Source organism: Balaenoptera physalus, assembly GCF_965194825.1.
Source record: "Balaenoptera physalus genome assembly, chromosome: 15".
Classification (NCBI taxonomy): domain Eukaryota; kingdom Metazoa; phylum Chordata; class Mammalia; order Artiodactyla; family Balaenopteridae; genus Balaenoptera; species Balaenoptera physalus.
Genome location: NC_138894.1, coordinates 43,994,782 through 44,014,016, shown reverse-complemented (window position 1 = coordinate 44,014,016; position 19,235 = coordinate 43,994,782). Strand labels below are relative to the sequence as shown.

General features: G+C 40.5%; 1 pseudogene across 1 annotated transcript; it reads right to left on the bottom strand.

The window, feature by feature from the left end:
* Positions 1 to 1,603: 1,603 nt before the first annotated feature.
* On the bottom strand, positions 1,604 to 17,582 carry LOC309643690 (14 kDa phosphohistidine phosphatase pseudogene; annotated as a pseudogene). The gene has a single exon. The product of its transcript is annotated as a 14 kDa phosphohistidine phosphatase pseudogene (transcript).
* Positions 17,583 to 19,235: the final 1,653 nt, after the last annotated feature.

The window sequence follows — 19,235 nt, the reverse complement described above, 5'->3', positions numbered from 1 at the left end:
AGCAAGCCAAAGTCATATAAAAAATACATCAAGACAGAATTATCATGGTAACAATATATACATTTTGATTAGGAAAAACAGAGTACACATTTGGTAGCACAGCTTCATGTTCTGAAAGCAAGATTAATCACACTGACCTGGCTTTAGCTAAATGTTTTTTTAAAAGGTATATGTTTTCCACAGACAAATCCCTTATTCTAAATTTTTATGTTCCCATTTCATTTTTTTCTCTATGTGATAATCAGTTAAGCAGAAAATGAATATTTGAATTAAAAAATTCAGTCCCATTATGGACTGTCTTTTTTTTATTATTATATTTTTATTAAATTATTAATTAATTAATTAATTTATTTATTTATTTATTTTTGGCTGTGTTGGGTCTTCGTTTCTGTGCGAGGGCCCTCTCTAGTTGCGGCAAGCGGGGGCCACTCTCCATCGCAGTGCGCGGGCCTCTTCACTATCGCGGCCTTTTTTGTTGCGGAGCACAGGCTCCAGACGCACAGGCTCAGCAGTTGTGGCTCACGGGCCCAGTTGCTCCGCGGCACGTGGGATCCTCCCAGACCAGGGCCCGAACCCGCGTCCCCTGCATTGGCAGGCAGATTCTCAACCACTGCGCCACCAGGGAAGCCCTGGACTGTCTTTAGATTGATGGCTCTATACAGTTTTGAAGAAGGCACCTATGTAAGCATTTTAATCCAAACCTTCAGGAAAATTTAAGCCAGGAATTTTAATGGCTAGGATTTGTTCATGATATGGCTGGTGCCAAATATATGTGTTGAGTACAGCCTCATTAGACCCTGATCTGCATCCTCTCTTCTATGAAAATGGTGAACTTTAACCTGTCAGCCCCTCACTTTGTTTTCAATAAGGTGAGAAACAAGTCTGTCACTGATCAGCCACTTCAATGACCGCATCTAAGACACTGAATTGTGTTTCATCAAGTAATACAGACATGACATAAAGCATGATCAGTGGAAACAGTATGAAAAAAAATCCAAATTGCATGCACTGATGTTATGACTTAACAACATGAAAAAGCATGATTCATACTCTCAAGAGATATAAAACTGTACAAATGAGAGCACACAAGCACAGGGAATTTTATCTTTTGGTACTTGATGTATTTCAAGTGCCTAGAACAATTTCTGGCACATAATAAGTGCTCAGTACGTGCGTCAAATGAGTGAACGATCAACACAATATAAATGAAGAAAGGGCATCATTTCTAGTAGATTCTTATGTTTCTTGATTCACGATTACTCTAGCTCTCTCCTATGAGTACATCTGCAGTGACTTTTTTTACTTATTTATTTATTTATTTATTTATTTATTTATGGCTGTGTTTGGTCTTCGTTTCTGTGTGAGGGCTTTCTCTAGTTGCGGCAAGCGGGGGCCACTCTTCATCGCGGTGTGCGGGCCTCTCACTATCGCGGCCTCTCTTGTTGCGAGGCACAGGCTCCAGACGCGCAGGCTCAGTAGTTGTGGCTCACGGGCCTAGTTGCTCCGCGGCATGTGGGATCTTCCCAGACCAGGGCTCGAACCCGTGTCCCCTGCATTGGCAGGCAGATTCTCAACCACTGCACCACCAGGGAAGCCCGCAGTGACTTTTTAAGAAATTACACGAACTACTGTATCTTGGGATCTTAAGGAAAATCAACACAGAACAGGTAAATTTAAATGAGGGAAAGAAAATATGATACCCATGATCTTACAGAAAGACATACTAGTAACTGAAAGGGAAATTTTAGAATAGAGTGCCTGAGATGGGGCCCTAAGGGCAAGGGTGACTTCAGGAACAGAGGCAGGCATCCAAGACAAACATTACCTACTTTGTAATATTGCTCAGGGTCACCTGGATTCTCACACCACTAGCAAAGTGTGTTTAAGCAAGTAGAGTAGAAAAATAGAATGAGAAGTTCTTCTACCTATTCCTGTTGGTAAAACAATTGGACAAAATAAAGATGAAAAACGTGTTGATTGGAGAGGATTTGTTTTTATCTTAGACCAAAGTAATTTTGACTTATTTTAAAAGATCATCTTAATAAAGGGCACTGAAATTGTGAAAATCAAAGGTGTGACTTATTTTCATTGGCTGTTACAGAATAGACTTCTTTAAAATATATATTTATAACAAGAATACATCAGAGCAGCATTACCTAAAATTGGAGGTAAACTTGAGGACCGACCAGGATCCAACTTCTGTCAATTAAAATGATGGTAAATAGAAGTAATTCCAGACTATGGAACCAAAATACTAAGTCAATATGATTAGTACACTTGGGGGCCAATATCATTAGCTCTTTATCTTTTAACCTTAGATAGAACTCATAATATCTAGCACGTGTGCAGATGTTTGTTGCAACACTTTATAACCAGAATAATTACACAGCCCTTCCAGACACATGAACAAACAAGTAGTATTTTTCGGACCATGATGTTCCCAGTACAGGCAAGTATTACAAAAAGCAAAAATGAGCAATACATCATTAACGGGTATGACTCGCAGGACATTAGCCAATGCACTTTCCAATAAGAAGTCTGATCAACACATGTCATGGGAAACAGGAGAATTTTCTCAGTAAAATTTCCAACTTATACTTTTACACTTCAGAGAAACATATGGTTCTGTACTTAACAGACTTAGCAGTAGTGGGAGGCCTGTGAAAACTGCTTGCAGCCACAACTTGGACTACATCTTCAGGGTTTCTCCCAGAGCTCTCTTAAGGACTCCCTTTTTTCTAATGCTAAATACAGATATAGTCCTATTTTATTTACTTGTGTCATTATTCATTACGATCAGCATGAATATTATCGGAAGGACATTTCTGTTTTTACCAAGAGAAACAAACCGCACAGTTAAGTTGTGCAACTAATTTTTTAAAAAAAAGAAAAGAAATATCCTGCTTTCTTTTTGTTATTACTTTTTGTTATACTAATTCTGCAAATGGTTTTCAAAAATAATAATTACGGTCTATACAAATTTTACCTGCCTTGGCTACCCTCACATTTTCAAATCTCGTTTCTTTCTTTGCCTATCCAGCCATATGCCTTCTGCTCCTGACATTGCCAGACTTCAGTATCACACACATCTGTCTGTAGAGTGTGCCTGTAATTCTGGCCACTCAGATCCTAAACACAGATCTTCAGACAAGAACCACCACAAGAAATAGACAAATAAAGCAAAGATAAAAAAAATAACAAAATAAAAACAAAGAGCACAGGGTGGAGGTGGGGGAGAGAGGATGTGGTGGGAAAGAAGTGCCAATCTGGGTATATACAGGAGCCCAGCAGTTGGTGTTGGGACACTGTGTCCCATTAGGGTTGATGCAAGGACAAATCACAGAATATGGAAGCTTATATCCTTGTCTGTATTATCTCATGCATCCCTCTACCCCCAGAAAAAAAAATGGGACAGGACTGTTTAACAGTTTTTTCTCTACTGACAGCAGTAAATACTCTGTGAAGCTAATGAAGTTTAAGCTTTGGTACCCTTTACTTATACAGGCCTAGGAGGGCTCTAGCAACATGCTCACATGGTCAAATACTTCTGCAAACTTTGCAAAAGTAAGGTATTCTACCTGCAATCACAACCAAAGTAAAAATACCCCCACAAGAGCTTCTCATACTTTCTCTTATGGTATAGTGCTGGAGTAGCTGCACGTAGATTCAACTAAGGGAAAGGTGAGTTGGAAATACATCTGGTTGGGTTTAATGGGAATGTTCACGTGGTTTATAGTCACTTCTGAGTACAGTTAAGTTTTTGCTAGCCATCTCAATGTAGGAGTGGCTCCCAGGAATATCCCTAATTCATCCATGACATCATGGCCCTAAGGTGTGTCATGGCCCTAAGGTGAAGGGGCCAGAGGTTGTATCATGATGTGAACAGGTCCCAAAGTGGTCAGCACAGAGGTATACAGCTGGTGGAAGTGAAACTAGAATTGAAATATATGAAAACAGAAGCTAGTCTGGGGGAATTTTTCTAGTCACTAGATGTGTATAATTATAAGTGAAGGATTTAATTTTAATCAATGTTAAACAAAATAGAAGTTCTCTTCTGTACATATGAACTTGACAATGTCACTTTTATACTTATTATTTTTTAACATCTTTATTGGAGTATAATTGCTTTACAATGGTGTGTTAGTTTCTGCTTTATAATAAAGTGAATCAGCTATACATATACATATATCCCCATATCTCTTCCCTCTTGCATCTCCCTCCCTCCCACCCTCCCTATCCCACCCCTCTAGGTGGTGACAAAGCACCCTAGCTGATCTCGCTGTGCTATGCGGCTGCTTCCCACTAGCTATCGGTTTTACGTTCGGTAGTGTATATATGTACATGCCACTCTCTCACTTTGTCCCAGCTTACCCTTCCCCCTCCCCATGTCCTCAAGTCCATTCTCTAGTAGGTCTGTGTCTACACTATACACTTTTTCCCATTTTAATGAGAATCAGGCGAAATAGAATTTATCATTATCCCTGTGTTCATGGGGAAGAAACCTGTAGCAGTATTACAGACTGCTATGCAGTATTTTTTTTTTTGATGTGGACCATTTTTAAAGTTTCTATTGAATTTGTTACAATATTGCTTCTGGTTTTTGTTTTGGTTTTTTGGCTGCAAGGCATGTGGGATATTAGCTCCCTGACCAGGGATCGAACCCGTACCCCCTTGCATTGGAAGGTGAAGTCTTAACCACTGGACTGCCAGGGAAGTCCCACAAACTGCTATGTAGTATTTTATGTATCTCAAAGTATTAGCACATAAATACACTGACAAAAGATTTAAATTGTATGCTGATTTGATATAAAATACTGAATCAATAAAGATATTATAAAACTCATAAGATGGGAGGAAATATTTGCAAGTGATATGGCTGATAAGGGGTTAATATCCAACATATACAAACAGCTCATATAACTCAACATCATAAAAACAAACAACCCAATTAAAAAATGGACAGAAGAACTGGATAGACATTTTTCCAATGAGGAAATGCATATCGCCAACAGGCACATGAAAAGATGCTCAACAACGCTATCATCAGGGAAATGCAAATCAAAACCACAATGAGATATCACCTCACACCTGTCAGAATGACTATCATCAAAAAGAACACAAATAGGGCTTCCCTGGTGGCGCAGTGGTTGAGAATCTGCCTGCTAATGCAGGGGACACGGGTTCGAGCCGTGGTCTGGGAAGATCCCACGTGCCGCGGAGCAACTAGGCCCGTGAGCCACAACTACTGAGCCTGCGCGTCTGCAGCCTGTGCTCCGCAACAAGAGAGGCCGCGATAGTGAGAGGCCCGCGCACCGCAATGAAGAGTGGCCCCCGCTTGCCACAACTAGAGAAAGCCCTCGCACAGAAACGAAGACCCAACACAGCCAAAAAATAAATAAATAAATAATAAAAATAAGTAAATTAAAAAAAAAAAACACAAATAACAAATGTTGGTGAGGATGTGGAGAAAAGGGGACCCTTGTACACTCTTGGTGGGAATGTAATTTGGTGCAGCCACTGTGGAAAGCAGTATGGCGGTTTCCTAAAAACTAAAAATAGAACTACCATATGACCCAGCAATTCCACCCCTGGGTATATATCCAAAACAACCCCCAAAACACTAATTCGAAAAGATATATGCAATCCAATGTTCATAGCAGCATTATTTACAACTGCCGAGATATGGAAGCAACCTAAGTGTCCAACAACAGATGAATATATATATACATATATATATGATAGATATATACATATATATATATGTATATATATATGAAATTTTGCCATTTGCAGCAACATGGATGAACTTGGAGGGCATTATGCTAAGTGAAATAAGTCAGGCAGAGAAAGACAAATACTGTATGATATCACTTATATGTGGAATTTAAAAATACAACAAGCTAGTGAATATAACAAAAAAGAAGCAGAGTCACAGATATAGAGAACAAACTAGTGGCTACCAGTGGGGAGAGGGAGGGGGAAGGGGTACCATAAGGTTAGGGTTTTAACAGGTACAAAATATTAGGCATAAAATAAGCTATAAGGATATATTATACAACATGGGGAATATAGACAATATTTTATAGTAACTATAAATGGAGTATATAAACTTTAAAAACTGTGAATCACTATATTGTACACCTGTAACTTATGTAATGTTGTACATCAACTATACTTTAATAAAAAACAAAACTCATAAGACACCACTACAATGAGGACATCAATGACACTTCACAGTATTAAGATTAGCCCCTGTACAAGAAGAGTTGAAATTCCTCAAATCTTACTGCTTAGATATGAAGAAAACTTGATGGAAGTTTTCCTAAATCTTAAAAACTTACATGACATTACTAATAATAAGTAGTGAGATTGAAATTTTTCTAAACTTTTAATTTAAAAGATTATTTTTTATCAACCATGCAAGAGGTCTCTCCATTATTTCTATAGAAAAATGTATTTCTATAGAAATAATTTTCACAAAAATTATTGTTATATGAAGAAATTATCAAGGATTGTACAGACAAAAATAGGGGGAAAGTATTATAGAGTTTTGTCAGACAATAAGTTAAAAAATACTGTTTTTATAGATGTGATTTTCGTGGAATTTATCAGCTTTTAAAAACAAATTTGTCATGATTTCCTTTCTCTATTCATTTTCATACCTGCTTTTGGTTTGTAATTTAATGCTCTTTTTCTTAAAGAGGGTCTCCAAATTATATAAGCTTCAGATCACACAAAACATGGATCTGCCTCTGCCCGGTGCCTGCCTCAGAACCTGGCATATTAGGTGTTTGTTGAAAGAATATGCAGGAAGAGCTATTGGCCCAAGGGTGTTGATATGACACTGAGCTTAGTGAAGGAGAGGCCTTTGTATGCTGAGGTTCTTTAGAATATCCAGCCTGCAGGCTCGAGCACTCTGGGATATGATGGGACCACACCTGCCACTAGAAAACCTGAACCCAGCTGGTGGGAAGCCAAGATGGCAGAGGCAGAGAAAATGAGGCTGGAGCCTGTCATATTGTTTCACAGTCAAGAAAGAATATTTTTCCTTGTGTGTTCATTCTTGAAGGATGCTGAAATTAATTAAAATAAATTCTTCCTATCTCCAAAGAATATGCAAATTAATTTTCATGTGTTTGGAAATTTTTTCCTTTGAGTTATGTTTCTCATTTGAAGAAAATGGTTACTTTTCCTTCCCTTTAAACTGAATAATGTGAATCATATGTGAATAGGATTACATCAAGTCCCAAGATATTAATGTTTGGAAGCAACTGAATTCCACATAGAGTCCCAATTTTAAAATTTTTAAAAAATTACTTCAAAAAATGCATAACGTGACCTGATATTGCTATTCTATTCATGTTCCCACTTGATAATATTTCCACTCTAAAATAATGTTTAACCTCAAAATTTCTAGATTGCTTCATTTCCATCAAGTGCTAGAAGTCTAGGAAGCTCCATTAACTAAAGACAAAGTAAATTCTAGATACACAGTTTGAGTTAACTGCTTCCTAATGGAGCCGCCTCTGAGTCACCAGCTCCTAGAATTAGACCTATCCACCAGATGAGGTACAGCCTACAGGAGAGGTTGGGAGTAGATAGTCCTCTCTCAAGGTGCTGGGGTAAAGTATAGAGCAGCATGATATCTACAGGCTATAGCAATAGATAAATTCAAATAGTTGATATCATTTGGGTTCTGATACTCAGAGTAGGGTACCCTAAAAGGGAGAAAATAGGGCACCCAGAGGAAAGCAGTTTGGAAGTTCTAGCAGGCAGAGAGTTTGCATCAGGGATGCTCATCAGCAAGTAACTTTAGCCACCTGGCTGGTGTTCAGGGACAGACTCCAGTCCCTGAAAAGGGTTGATAGTGGAGATGGATAATAAAACAGGACTCGGGCTGTTGAGGATACTAAGTCAGATACCAGCCACAAGGAAGCAAGGCAGAAACTCAGTTAACCAAACTGAAGCACAAACCGGTCTCAGAAAATCAGACAGAGACTTGTAAACAGAACTTGAGCAAATAGTCAGAGCTAGACTAGCAACAAAGGTTGAAACTGAATCCACCTAAAACTGAGCTCCTCTCATGAGTTTATAATTAACCTCTCTGTCCAAAACTTTATTCCCTTTCATGTCCCGCCCCATTCCCCTCAGGATTGAGGAGTATCAAAGAAAGGTGGGTATTGAAACCAAGAAAAACCCTGTGGGGCCTTCCTGGGTACAAATGTCCCTCTGTGTCCCCCATTTATTATTTGTAGAAAAAAAGCCTTAGTCTCCTAAGCCTTCCCCAAGTTCCAAAGAGGAGGCCCAAGAAGTTAACAATTAGAGAAGTGAGGGAATGCAGAAACAAAGGAAAAGTAGTCCATCAAGAAAAGCGGGACTTCCCTGGTGGCACAGTGGTTAAGAATCTGCCTGCCAATGCAGGGGACACAGGTTCGAGCCCTGGTCCGGGAAGATCCCACATGCCGCGGAGCAACTAAGCCCATGTGCCACAACTACTGAGCCTGCATGCCACAACTACTGAAGCCTGTGCGCCTAGAGCCTATGCTCCACAGCAAGAGAAGCAACTGCAATGAGGAGCCCGCACACTGCAACAAAGACCCAACGCAGCTAGAAAATAAATCAAAAAAATTTTTTTAAAAACTTTAAAAAAAAGTCAATACAGACTATAATTAAGGACTCTTTCTTTTTTTAAGTTCAGGAAGGATCAAGTTAGAAATTAGTATTCTCTTCCTAAACACTGATTTAGCAACTGTTTGACAGACATTCTCATCTAGGAAACTGCTCAGCACATTTTTTTCCCTTGACTCATTGCCTGACTCTCCAGGGAGATAGGCTGTGCCAATATCTCCCACATCATTGCTCAATTCCTGGGTCTAGGGTGGAAAATACACTAAAAGATTCACCATATTTTAAGTGAGACTTAAGAATTAGCCTTGCTGTCATAGACTTGGTATCTGGTGATCCCTGGGTGGCCATATGTTAGTCCCTAACCCTGTCAACTTGGCTACATTTCAATCTCTGGGCTTCAATTTCCCCCCTTAGTATTCCAATTCCTTGCTGGGATGGAGCCTTACACTGAGACCCAGTCCACTTGTCTGGAGAGCTGATTTATCTCTGGATCTTGATTCCTGAAAATCTGAATCCTATTTCCTATACTTCCAGCTTCTGATTAGTATTCTTTTCTGAAGGTGATGATAACTCTAAGCCATGGGAATGATGCCTGCTTATCTTGGAACACTGCTTACGGTCTGTATATCTGCTTGGAATAACTGTGAGATTGGCACCCTCTCATCCTTAGGTATTAGGGAGGATCTCCATAATGTGTTGCATGGAGAAAAAAAGCAGAGTTCTGGAACCTGACAGACTTGAGGTTGATCCCAGCTCTGTTACTTAATTTTAGATAAATTACTGAACTTCTCTAAGCCTATTTCCTCATCCATTAAAACGAGGATAGTGATTCCCACTCACGACAACTGTGAAAATTAAATGAGATAAAAAATGTAAAGCATCTACTACAGTGCTTGCATGTAAAAGCTTTTTAACAAATGATAGCTATTTTAATTACGAGCAAATGTAAGAAAAAGTAAATTCATTCAGCCCAAAAATGCTTATTAAGTGCCTATTAACTGCCAAATATTTTATTAAGCTCTGCAGGGAGGTAAAAAGGCGAAGGTGACCTGGTCTTCTAATGGGGAAGAAGAATAAACATCTTCAACAGAATGCGTTGTAGGTAGTGCAAGGGCAGACATCAGCCCAGGGAGACATGTGTATTCCTAGGAGGGTCATCTAAACTGGAAGTGATGATCTTGGATGAGCATCCTAAAGAAGAGAGCTGATTAGGGGGAAAGGAGGATGAAAGGTGCTCCTGGCAGAAGCATGGAAGAGTTTGGTGATTTGGGAAACTGCGAATAGTTCATCAGTATAGTTGGAATATGGACTGGGAGTAGGGAGATGAGTCAGAGAAGGAAACAGAAAGGTAAGTAGGGGGTCTCTCCTGATGGCCCTTGTGGCTGAACTAAGGAGTCTGGGATCCAACGTGAGGGCTGTGAGTGGCTGCTGATGAGTTTGAAGCAGAGGAGGAACACGATCAGATTTAAGTTTTAGAAAAATCACTCCAAAGCACTTCCATCATCCTGGATTTAAATAACACTGAAAACAAAGGCAGAACCACCATAGTAGAAGCCCATGTGCTACTCAAGAAGTATGCTCCCCTCTTCTTAATTCTGTAACGTAAATGTCATGCCAAAATAATCCCAACGGTGCTGGGATAATCAAAAAAAATTTTAAACATAAAATGTCTTTTATTGTGAGCTTCTTGACTTCTTGAAAAAAAAATTATACATCTTCAAAGATGATTAAAATGAAATTCTAGAATCCCTACACATGCTCCACATCTATGGTCTTAACACTGCATGCACCCCTAGTAATCACAGGTCTGACTGAAAATGACTTAATAAATAAACATTTTATTTAATGTAAAATGCTTCCAGGGATTAGTGTAGAGCTATGTTTACACTGAACTCTATAAATGTTATTGACAATTTAAATTTTAAAATCTTAAAATTCTCAATTTTGTAAAATACTTAGTACTTCCTCACATATATGTCACATTGCCATTTTTAGGATGCTGACAGGAAATTTAATTTTTGAGAAATGATAAAAGAATTTAATGAACTGAATTATAATTAAAGGTATCTGCTGTATCATACATACAATGAAATATTAGATAAAAATGTCAGATATTGGTTATTGAAGCTTCTATTTTTTATGTGGTCAAACTGTCCAGACAGAAAAGGCATGCTCCAGCCAGCACCCTGCTCTGAATTGCCCTGTTTCATGCTTGTACTTTGCCATTTATCTTTTGTCCCTTAATTTTTTTTTTCTTTTTTTTTCAGGGACCAGTGGAGGTGACAATGCTTTTAATTCTCCCTAGAGAGGTAACCCCGGGCACTGAGGCTTGGCCAGGGTGGCAAAGTGCCAAGGGGTGCAGCTCAAACCCTTGGGAGGTGGCCTTGAGGGCAGAGTTCCAGTGGGCTGCTGGAGGCGGCCAGCCTTGGATGGGTCTCAGAAGCCGTCGTTGGCCCAGGTAACCTCGTAGTCAAGGTACCTGGCTTTGATCTTCTCAGTGGAGACGGAGTGCTGGGCGCGACCATAACCCATGGAGTAGCCTTACACGTGGATCTTCTTGTCCTGGCTCTGGTGGGAGATGCACCCACCCCCCAGGCACTCGCAGTCATAGCCCTTCTGCATCTCGCCTGATACCTTGTCCGTAGACGTCGGAGTGGTACTCCGCCCACTTGTAGCTGCTCATGATCTCTTTGCTCTCCCTGGCCAGGGCCCCGGAGGGCAGCCCCGCATGGACTCGAATCAGCACATACTTGAAGTCGCTGTCGCAGTCGATGTCCACGTCAGGGATCTGGGTGAGGTTCGCCGCTGCCATGTTCCCGGAGCGTGCTCGCCACTGCGGCCCGCGGCCCTTCCCCACGCGACACGGGGTATCCTTTAATGTTGGCTTCCACTTGTGTAGTAGACACTGAGGTAATCTCTTCAACATCTATCCCACCTCCTGACACCGTGCATCAGCCACTTGGTTTAAGGAACTGACCTAGACATGTGAGGCAGGCCCTGATAAGTCTGCCTCAATCAATACAATCTGATCATTTTTTGCCTATAATTGGTCTAGGACCTAATGCTTAAACCAATCAGCACATGGCATTCCTTTAGAAACAGACTGGTTTAGGAATAGGCACATGACTGTTCCTAGGCCAATAAGACATGCCAAGAAGATTGTTTGGAGGCTTCTAGGAAAAGTTTCCTCACTTATAAGTGAGTCATTAGAAGAGATGGCTTTTTTTTTTTTTTAAACAAAGAAGCATGTAGCTTCAATTGTTACTACCACCCTATGACTATGAGGAAACCACTTTAGGATAGAACTGATGTTATCCTGGGTCCTTGATGATGTTGTTGAACTGAGTTTTAACCATACCTGAAGCCCAGTCTACCTCTGGACTTCCAGTTGTCCAAACCAGTAAATTTTCCTACTGTTTAAGCCACCACTTTCAGTTGGGTTTCTGTTATTTGCAGCTGAATGTATTCTAAAAGATGCAATTCTCTACCACTTTTGCCTACCACCTTTGCTTCTAACGTGATGTACCCATTGGCTATCTTTCTTAGCGTTAACCATCAGCACTCTTCTATCTAGACATTTATAGTGAACATTTTAGTTGTCTACCCAATACCTGGGCTTAGCTTCTTCCACTGGACATTATGTAGGATAGGTTGTATGAACCTGGTGCAGCCACGGGAGAAGCTAGCCTGAGAACAAAGTTGATATGCTTAAAATGACAAAACAGAAAAATGGAAAAAAACCCAAGGCCTTGATAATGTCATTTAACTGATAGAACACTATTTTCAGCCTTCTTATTATCTGAATAACAAATATTCTCACTGTTTAAGATAATCTGAGTTGGGGTATTCTGTTGTTTGAATTTGAAAACAACTGAAGTATTGTAGTAGTGTCTAGTATTAGGGAAAATGGTAGTAAGAACGAGAATGTTAGTAAATGTTGACTACTTCTTATGGTTTTCACTAAAAACGTATAACAAAGACGGAAGCTTAAGCTGAAAACAGAGAAGGACGTGGGAGGCAGTAGTAGGAGATAAACTTAGTTGTCAAAGTTTCTTCTATAGATGTCCTGCTAAATAACTTACATTGGACAAAGGCACCTAGTTTTATGTCAAATATAGGTTTACAGAAGGGGCTTCTCTATCGACATTCATTGTTTTCAATTACACTGGCAACATAGGTCATCAAAATGTGAACTAGGGGAATGGGCAGATCTCAGAGAGATGTCTATGGCTAGAAGACTGAAGTGCTCAGACCCAAAGACTATGTCTAGTTGGGCTCTCTGACCGTATTTACTGATTTGTGGAATTAGCCAAAAGAAATCAGGATCCACTAAGTCTCTTAGGGAATTGACTATCAAAGAAATTCTAAGCCTTGGCCAATCCACAGCAATGAGCAATTCTGTGATAGTTCAATTCCTTAGGCACCCTCCCAGCACCCCAAACTCACACTAACAAGAAGTGCTAAACTACCTAATACCTGTTTCAAATGTGGCCAAAGAAGACAATGAACAAGGAAGATGTTCGCAAAAGAACAGAACTAAGGGCAATGGAAGACAATGGGTTATCCCAGAAAACAGAATCAGAGACTACCATATTGGCTGACCAAGGGACTCATCACTACTAGGGTGGGCAGTCCTCTCTTCTTTCTAACAGGATATGATATGGGCTATGGGCCAATATCCACTGAATGTCATTTCCATTCTCCCCTTTCCAAATAAGAGTTTCAATTATATTTATCTTGTTCCTTCTCTATTATTTCATATTGAAAATGTCTGAGGTGGAAAACTTTAAGCCATGGGTTCACAAGGAGCCATGTCCAGACCTGACAGAGAGCTCTTGGCCTCGGCGCTGGATGTGGTTGCTGGCTGAGACGTTGGGATGTCTCCCACTGGAGAGATAATGAATGTGTCTCACGTAGGTATGGACATTTTTTTAGATTGTATGTGGGAAAAAGGAGGTATGAAGTTTGATTTATGTGATAGTGTTAGTTGTCTACTCCATATCCGTTTTCCCTTCTTATTGAAAGAGCCCTACTTTTGTTCAGGTACCCACCCCTTTCTACATGTCCATGTGCATCAGGAGACATTGGTCTCATGCCCATTCCCATGAGGTAAATCCTGACTAGTCTAGGCCAGTCATGATTTTTCTGTTCTCCTTGCTGGTAACTGTTTTAGACATGGGTGTACTGAGCAATGACACATGAGGAAACGTTTGCTAGAAGACTTCTGGTAAATATTTTCCTACTTTTTAAAAAAATACACAAGGAAATCACAGCTTCCCTCTGTGCCCTTTATTTTATCATGTCAGGTTACAATGTATGGGCCTGCTGCAGCCATCTGGTAACCATTACCAGAGCTTTTTGCTATGTACAAAGCTGACATGCTTAGGCAAGGAAAACAATGGAAAGAAACAGGGTCCTTCAGACACTGAATTAAATAGTCTTATAGACTGTCTACCTCAGGATTTCTTGTCATGTATAATAGTAAATATCCTTATGGCTTAAGTCTATTTAAACTGAGGATGTCTTTTACTCACAGTTCAAAGCATGCTCACTGATATATCTCTGTTTCACCCTTTGAGTGCTGTTTTCACCTGATTAATATTTTGTAATGCAAACTTCCCTAGAGGCACCTTATTGAAGGTAGAGACTGGACACTGACCTAGATACTATATTCCAGTGTAGTTTTTGGAGCATGAACACATTTATTTAGTTATGCCACACAAATACTAATTCAGACCCTAGTCTTTCAGTGTTTCTTATGAATTGAATTGTGACCCCCTAAAATTTATATGTTGAAGCTCTAACCCCTAGTCCCTCAGAATGCCTTATTTGGAGATAGGGCCTTTACAGAGCTAATCAATTTAAAAGGAAGTCATTAGGGTGGGTCCTAATCCACTGTGACCGGAGCACTTAGAAGAAGAGGATATTTGGACACAGACACAGAGAGATAGAAAATAATGTGAAGAGACATAGAGAACAGAGTCATCTACAAGCCAAGGAGAGGAATATATCCTTCCCTCACAGACTGCAGAAGGAACCAACTCTGCCAATACCTCGATCTCAGACTTCTAGCCTACGGAACTGTGAGACAATACATTTCTGTTGTTTAAGCCACTCAGTTTGTGGTACTTTGTTACAGCAGCCCTAGCAAACTAATACAGTCTCTGTGCCATTTCTGCTAGGAACGAGGAAGATTTTCTTTCTTAACAAATGCTAGTCACTCATTTACATATAAAATTTAATTTGACAAGCATTTATTGAGTAACTACTATGTCCCAGGACTTGTTAAGTGATAGGTTCACAGAGATAAGTACTCACTTCCTGTTCTCAAAGAGCTCAGTAAAGTAGCTGTGTGTTCACATTTAAACTAATTAAGAGAAGAGTTATACTCAAACACTTTAGAAGAAACTATTTATAATTCAACAAGTCATAAGCCAATGCAGATCATTCTTATGTGTACATTAAAGCAGATTTCTCTCATTAATGTTCATGATAAATAAATATTATATTCGTGAGAGGAATATAATTGTATTAATTATTTCATAATTAATTCAGATTGAATTATATAATCAGTCTTAATTGGTGAAGCTTTACCCAAATGATTTGCAATCAATAATTTTTTAAAAGTTGCTCAAGACTATCAATAAAGTTCCTAGGATGTGGAGATTATAAAGGAAGAGGGGTAGTAAAAAAATATTAAAAATGTGGTCCTGTCCTCACTTATATAATCTAATAGAATACCAAGGCAATGAAAAAAGATATAATTATACCTACAAAGTAAGATATAGGGAAAAGAAAATCTAAGTGAAGAAAGAAAGCTAGCACAAGGAAGGGACTAGCTAGCACTAGTCTTCCTATGTAGAAAACTTTTGTAACTTTTTATAAAAGGAGTTTTAAAGGAGAGGAAAATTCATACAGCCACCATTGGTCATTGTTCTATTTCTCTTCCCTGCTTAGAGCCAGAAATTAGGTCCACATTTACTTTGCCAAGGAAACACCAGGCTCCTCTGGTTACTGAGACTTAACAGCCAGTCTCTGCTCCCTGCCAACTCGCCTTGGGGCAAAATGTGGCGAGCTATAAAATTCTTAGTCCAGTCAATTCCAAACACTTTTTCAGAAAAAAAAGTGCAAGTGTTACCAAAGAAATAAGTGGTCATAGGACAATAAGGTATTAAATTTTATTTAAAATCATTCTATCCTGAACTGTTCTAAGTTTGTCTACATATTATAACCTATTAACTACTTGCAAGAAGCCATAATTCTTTAACAACTGAATTTTTTAAAGAAACCAAATTGATAAGTAAATACATATTTGACCTTAGATGAGTATGCTGTTTTTGATGCTTTCATGTAAAGTTAAGGTTCTTTGTAAAAAAAAAGAAAAGATAAATATTAAAAATACCATTTTAATGTTCAAATGTTTCTTTTATTCCAGAAGAAATTTATGGTTAGGAGAATTAAGCAAGAATAAATATATTTATTTTAGCTTGAAATTAGACTGCATCTATCATAATTAGATGTTGAATTGAAGTCTAAGGTATCTTTCTTCTGACCAAACAGGGTAATAATTCTATACTTAATATCTCTAAAAGGTTATATTTTTCAGTTGAAATGATACCAACCTTAGAATTACTTATTTTGAATTTTGGAAGGTCATCAGTGTTCTAGGTCTAAGATCTATCCATGATCTGAAATGTTTTAGAAGTGAACAAATGTGTACTTCTTACTTTTGTTTAATTACCACACCTACCAAGAATATTTCACACTTTAGAGTCTACCAATGCAAATAATAGTTTTCTGTTTCTGGAATTTTCCTATTATGTAAATCAATTGCATTTCTGAAGAGCCATTTTGGTCCAAGTGAACAGAGATGTCCAAGAAATTTAGCCTGTGAGGAAATTAATTAAGAAAGCTTGTCAATATCTTATTAGTTGTTGATTTTAAGAGGAGAAACTGAACATCTCTCTCCTTTTGGATATGCCAAGGAAGCCTGTAATCACTTTGCTTCTGATAGCATTCTTGTGACTAAGATTCTGGTGTCCAAGATGGCACCTGATCTCACCTCCTTCCAAAGGCACACCAAAATTATAAAAATTGCAGAGCAACTATTGATGAGAAAGACCTGAAGATGAGCAGAAAAGATCTTCTATAATTAAAGACATAAAGAAGAAACCACATTGAGATAAGTAGGAAGGGTGGAGATGTGGTATAAAGACCCAGAACTCTGGGGTAGGCAACCCACAAATGGGAAGATAATTACAACTGCAGAGGTTGTCCCCAAAGAACGAGGGGACTGAGCCTCACATTGGGCTCCCCAGCCCAGGGGTCCTGCACTGGGAAGATGAACCCCTAGAACATTTGGCTTTGAAAGACCATCAGGGCTTATTTCAGGAGAGCCAGAGGGCTGTAGAAAAGAAATTCCATTCTTAAAGGGTGCACACAAAATCTCACATGCTCCAAGACCCAGGGCAGAAGCAGTAATTTGAAAGGATCCTGGGTCAGACCCACTTGCTGATCTTGGAGAGGCTCCCAGAGAGGCAGGAGGCAACCGGAGCTCACCCTGGGGATACAGACACTGGTGGAAGCCATTTTGGGGAGCTGGATCTACCACATGGAAACTGGTGCTGGCAAGTGCCATTTTCGAATCCTCCCTCTAGCCTATTAGCCTCAGGACTCTGCCCTGCCCCCACCCACCAGCAGGCTGGCTTCCTTAGGACCCCTTAAGCCCCCAGATGCCCTGTATTGCCAGTACTAGATCCAGGATCAGCCTCACCCACCATCTCAGGGACCCCTGGGAACTGCAGCCAGTGACCTCAGGTCCTGGTTCCACCTACCAGTGGGCCAACAGCAGCTCCAGGACCCCTGCGGCCCTGCAGCTAGAGATGTCAGAACCCAGCTCTGCCCATCAGTGGGCCAGCACTAGGCCCAGGATCTGACCCTGTCCACCAGTAAGAGGGCACTAGCCCTGGGATGCCCTGGGCCCCAGCCCTGCCCACCAGCAGGTCAACACCAGCTCCAGGACCAATGCAGCCCTGTAACCTACAGTGTCAGGACCCAGCTCACCCACCAGCAGGCTGGTGCCAGCCCTGGGACCCATGGGCCCCAGGCCCACCCATTAGTGGGCCAACACCAACACCCGGACCCCTAGAGTCCTGCAGCCAGAGACCCCAGGACTAGCTGCACCCACCACTCAGCCAGTACTAGCCCTGGGATTCCCTGGGCCCCAGCTCTGCCCACCAGCAGGCTGACAACTAGACAGCTTAGGCCCCTCAGCCAGCTGCTCTGGGATCTAGCCCCACTCACCAGCAGGCCAGCACCACCTTTGGGACACCCCAGAACCTGCAGCCAGTAAAGTCAGGAACTGGCCCTGCCCCCAGCAAGCTGACACTAGATCAGGCACTGCAAGCCCCACAGTCAGCCACCCTGGGACCTGGTTCTGCCCACTAGAGGGCCAGCACTAGCCCTGGGATCCCCAGGAGCTCTACACCCAGCAGGCTTGGGACTCTGCCCTGCCCACCAGCAGCTGGCAGCCTCCACACAAGGCAGGGCCTGGAAACCAACTGAACTGGGGGCCATCCAGGCCTACCAGACTGCCCATAATAGTCAGCCTGCTACAACAGAAGGGCTCACTCAACCCACACTGGGGGCACCCCTAGGGCACATAGCTCTGGTGACCAGAGGGCAGTGCACTGCTGGGACACATAGAATGTCTCCTACAAAAGACCACTTCTCCAAGATTGGGAAACATAACCAACCTACCAGAAACACAGAAATAAAAACAGTGAGTTAGGCAAAATGAGGCTACAGAGAAATATGTTCCAAACAAAAGAACAAGATAAAACCCCAGAAGAACTAAGTGAAGTGGAGATAGGCAATCTACCTGATAGAGTTCAAGGTAATGATCATAAAGATGCTCTAAGATCTTGGTAGAAGAATGGATGAACGCAGTAAGAACTTTAACAAGAGTTATAAAATATAAAGAAGAATGAAACAGAGCTGAAGAATAAAATAACTGAAATAAAAAATACAATAGAAGGAATCAACATTAGATAATACAGAAGAACAAATCAGCAAGCTGGAAGACAGAATGATGGAAATCACTCAAGCTGAACAGAAAAAAGAAAACAATTTTAAAAAATGAGCATAGTTTAAGATACCTGTAGGACAACATCAAGTGTACTAACATTCGCATTATAAAGGACCCAGAAGAAGAAGAGAGAGAGAAAGTGGTAGAGAACATATTTGAAAACATAATAGCTGAAAACTTCCCTAACCTGGGAAAGGAAACAGACATCCAGGTCCAGGAATCACAGTGTCCCAAGCAGGATCAACCAAAGAGGAAGATGCCAGGGCACATTGTAATTAAAATGGCAAAAATTAAAGATAAAGAGAGAATCTTAAAAGCAGCAAGGGAAAAGCAACAAGTTACATATAAGGAACTCCCATAAGGCCATCAGCTGACTTTTTAGCAGAAACCCTGCAGGAGGCCGGAAGGGAATGGCATAATATGTTTAAAGTGATGAAAGGGAAAAACCTACAACCAAACACTCTACCCAGCAAGGCTTTCATTCAGATTTGAAGGAAAGATCATAAGTTTTATAGACAAG